At 38.2% G+C, this 4618-nt stretch overlaps 1 long non-coding RNA gene across 1 annotated transcript; it reads right to left on the reverse strand.

Annotated features, from left to right (window-relative positions):
• Window positions 1-803: 803 nt before the first annotated feature.
• LOC146001473 (uncharacterized) lies at window positions 804-3224 on the reverse strand. The gene is made up of 2 exons (XR_014443577.1): window positions 3077-3224; window positions 804-1126 (listed from the first exon to the last, which is right to left on the reverse strand). It is a non-coding gene; the product is annotated as an uncharacterized LOC146001473 (long non-coding RNA).
• Window positions 3225-4618: the final 1394 nt, after the last annotated feature.

Raw genomic sequence — 4618 nt, forward strand, 5'->3', positions numbered from 1 at the left:
ATGGACATTTTTTGTTTTATTTCCATAATTTATTTTCTATATTCTGCTGTAATATTTTGTAAGTAATAGCCCCATTAATAACACTCAGTTCAGTAGTTTGCTCAAAATAACTGTGAAGCAACACAAAAGAAAATTACATCAGACATTGTAATGAGGCAAAGCAGAAAAACAGAACACAAGGATGCATGATTAGTGCATACGTTACTTAGCTCGTGAAGTGTCTGTGTCTGTGTCTTGTCCATAGTGATGGTTTTGTGGAGATTCACAAGGTGAGAACAATTACTGTTACGTACAATTCCTTGAAGCCAATGTTGGAGCAACAGGGGCAAGTTTGAAGAGGTGAGATAAATGTATTGTGGATTCGCCCATTGTTACAGCCTTGTAACAATGTCTAGAGGCACTGTAATCTTATTTCCTATTATAAACCACAGGACCAAAGCGATTGCCTTACATGCAAAGATTTTCTTGAATGTCCTAGGATAAATTCTAGACAAATCTATATTTTGAAGAGCCGGCCCCCGTGGCAGAGTGGTTAGCACATCGCGCTGCGATGCCAGGGGTCCCGGCCTGGGCGTGGATGTTTGTGAGTGTCCAGTCATCAATTTCATCACATCATCACTCATCCCCATCTTCGCAAATTAGCCAAAAGTGGCACAAAAAAGCTAAGTGAAATAAAGCAAGTCAAATATATTATGAAGAATAGCATCGTAGTTTTTCAAAATAACATAGAGATTTCGTTTGAGACTGAAACAGTTTCGAGGAAACTTAACATTTGGGACGGTTTTAATACAAACACAAACGCATTTCCAAAAATATTATGATAGTTTATTCAGAAAACGTGTCTGCCGAAATCATCACAAAAGAGGTGGGAAATTTTCCCTAAAGGCCGTGGAAGAGAAATCGTGATCCATGTAATTATCCGGTCGTCGTGTGAAGCGACCATCAGAAGACGTCGACGGAACGCCTCTTAACGTCCATAGTAGCCGTAGTAGCCGCCATAGGCTGGGTAGCCGTAGCCGTAGCCGTAGCTTCCGTAGTACTGCTCAGCACCCTGGAGAGCCTCCTTGGGGGCTGGCCTCTGGGCGGAGACGGCGACGAAGGCGGCGATGGCGATCAGAAGAATGGCCTGTGGGGAAAACAAACATCATCATCATCATCATCATCATCATTATTATTATTATTATTATTATTATTATTATTATTATTATTATTATGAGTATCGGCATCGGTATCGGCCGATACTCATCGATACCGATTTTCGGTATCGGAAAATATCGGTTTGAATTTATTTACCGATACCTGCTGCTACTTTTCCTGCATTTTGAACTTTCACAGAGTCTAATTTTCTTGGGAATGACGCAAAAATTGCAAATTTATTTGAGCCTTGCACCATTTTTGTGTGAAATAAAACTAAATTTTGTGATAACGTAACTGCAACATATAATTTAATATTTCTGATGTAATTCTCAAATATTTAAAGCACCAATCCTGGTAAATTTATGCATAAGCATTAGAATAGAATACTTAAATATTAATATACAGTAAAACCTCGTTAATCCGGACCCGATACGCCGGACTTCGCTTAATCCGGACAGGCAAAGGCAAAGGCAAAAAAAAAGAGCAGAATGCAAGGTTTTTAATGTGGCTAGAAGTCAAGAAGAGAACTTCCCAATGAAAAAGCAGTCAACCACTAATGAAATTCTGTTTCCCGCAGACATTGTACTGTACTGTATTAGGCCTGTGCCCTTTAAATACTCCATAATAAACGTGTTTTGTTGCTATAAACGGAGTTGTAATGCACTTTCTACTGTTCTTTTAGGTCAGTTAATCCGGACTTTCGTTAAACCGGTCAACTTATTTCCACATTAGTCCGGATTAACGAGGTTTTACTGTATTAATCTATACTTTGAACAACTTTTAATTATTACAATTTTCAAGGTTCGTTATAGGTATCGGAAGAAATCGGTGAGAGTATCGGTATCTGTTGAAAGTGGTATCGGCTCACCCCAAATTATGAGCTATGTTACAGAATGAATATAAGAGAGGTATTATCACAGTAGAGTCAGATTATTTTCGGATCATCTCAAGCTGGCTGCGGGAGCCCGGTAAGCGAGTCTACCAACAGTTCTAGAGCGTTAGCAACAGGCTTAGCAATTGGTGCTTTGCTGAAATGACGTCATCGGGTCGCCTGTCGATTGGTGGCTTAGGGAGTTGTGACTCGATCCCAAGCTGCCAATGTAGAACACCCAGAGATGTTTCAATAATAATCTCAATCTAATATTTTTGGCTTAATTCTACAATGTTTTATCATTCGAGGCATTTCCCAGAGTTTCAATTCAAATTTTTGTTTACTTTATATGCAACTCCAATCAATCACAATATTGGTGAAAAATCAATATGTTCCTAGTGTCTATTTGAACCACCAGGAGGAGCTGATTTTAAATGTTTTCGAGTATATTGTGAGTTTTTTGATTACAGAGGGTAGGGTTTCAATCACTCATGATAGTGTAATCGAACACCCTTTTCGGTGGAATTAGCACCTAAGAGCAATTATTATGTGGTCACTGTGTGTGTTTCAATGTATTACTAATTCAACTTAGGAGTAGATTTTGCGAGTAAAGTGCCTATCAAGATGATGTTGGTTCTATTCCCGGTAGAGGCACATTCCACAGTGGTGTAGTTTTCACTGTAAACTGTAGATACGATCATTATTAGCCTGTCTATTAGCCTGACTCAAAACAAAGTGAGTGAAAATTTTCCTGGAAAGTCGAGGCTGCAGGAGCGTAGTACTCATCGCATCTCCACTATGGTCGACATCGAGAATATGTGACGCTCTACCTGAGTTACAATAGTTATTTCGATCAGGAAGTAACTCTATTACAGTTATCATTACTTCAAAAAGTAGCCGTAATTGATTTGTTTGGAAATCATAATTATAAATGAAAATATTGTGCTGTCTTTATCAAATAATATTCAAATTTAAAGGCCAACACAGGAGATATTTCCTATGTATCCTAGTAACCCTCTGTAATGCACAAGGTACAGCATTACTTATTTTTCCCACTATAATACTTACAACGAACTTCATTGTGGCTGTTGAGAGACTCTGTCGAGACTACTGTAGATCAGCTTGTGTTGCCAACGGTCGATTGGTCTTTTATATGAGCAGAAGAGCTTCCGACCTTGGCCTTCAAATAGATTTTTCTGAAATCTAAGTTCAAGAAATCCCTTTGGGTGTGGTCGGAAGGATGAAAGGCTTTCCATCGTTACCATCTGCGGTCACCTTCCGGAAGGGAAGCCACCCACCAACCCCCTCCCATTACAAAAGATGAATTACTTGGGGAAGGGGGGGGGGAGCAAGGCGTGTCTGAAGACATCTCCGATCTAAGCATCCTTCAAGGTTCTCTGGTGAGTCGTATACTTACCATACGAGAAGCATAGAAAAAAGGAGAAAATCCTTATATAGAATTTGAAAAATCTCTTTAAAACTGCTACACTCCTACACATTCACTATGTGCTGCACAAACCGCTCTTACTGCACTTGAATTAGCTTGGAAGAGAGAGATTCAATTGAACAGTCAAGTGAAATGAAAGCCGACGACGGTGGCGGAGTGGTTATCGCAGCACGCTACGACGCCAAGGGTCCCGGGTTCGAATCCCGGTCTATGCATGGGCGTACTTTGTGAGTGTCCCTTCATCAATTTCATCATCTTCATCTTCGCGATTGGCCAAAAGTGACAGAGAAGCGACGTAAAAATAAACAAAATCAAATCAACCTCTATCTTATCTCGAATTGTAAAGCATCGTAAAAGCACTATGTTCTTTCTTGCAACGTTCCTCAACAATAAAAATAATTTATTGTCTTTCATGTGTTTGCAAAATGCGATATAACACCTTTCAACATCATATAGAATACTGTCTAACATTATTTTAGCAAGACTAATCCCATATGCTAATGATATTTTTGCTAATTATCAGAGTTGCTTCAAATACAACAGATCAACTAGGAATGAAATATTTCATATTAGGTAGATACTTTAAAAATGAGGAAACATAATCATATTGTGCATAAATTATTTGACTTTAAAATTTTAACACACCAATATAATGAACTGATAGATAAAAATGCTAAAAAAGCAAGAATAATGGATCATAGAACGAATATATTGCTATAATATAATTGATTTATTTGGTGTTTTAAGTCCACTTTATGCTCGGTAAGGTTAATCGGGACTGGACCTACAGTTTAAAGTGGGGTCCGAACCACTGTGCCATGTGCCTCCACCGGGTATCAAACTCGGGACCCCTTTATTACAAGGCGACGACGCTACCACTATTTTTCTTTTTAATATTCTTTATTTTATGCAGTAGTGACTACTTACATGATCCTATGATAACATTATACATATATGAGATCTAGATTACATAATTAGGTGTAACCACTGCGTCATCGGGGAGCCCCTACTATCATACTATATAGATTTGTTACCAAGAGTTAAAATCAAAATTCAAGAAGATTGGGAGATATGGGTTAAACCAAAATTTATTGGGTTATTCATACAAAAATGTTCTAAATTTAAACAGTAAGACTCCATGGTTTTATACATTTTATATAAAC

Source organism: Lepisma saccharinum, chromosome 17 (genome assembly GCF_977018435.1).
Source record: "Lepisma saccharinum chromosome 17, izLepSacc3.1, whole genome shotgun sequence".
In the NCBI taxonomy this organism is placed as follows: domain Eukaryota; kingdom Metazoa; phylum Arthropoda; class Insecta; order Zygentoma; family Lepismatidae; genus Lepisma; species Lepisma saccharinum.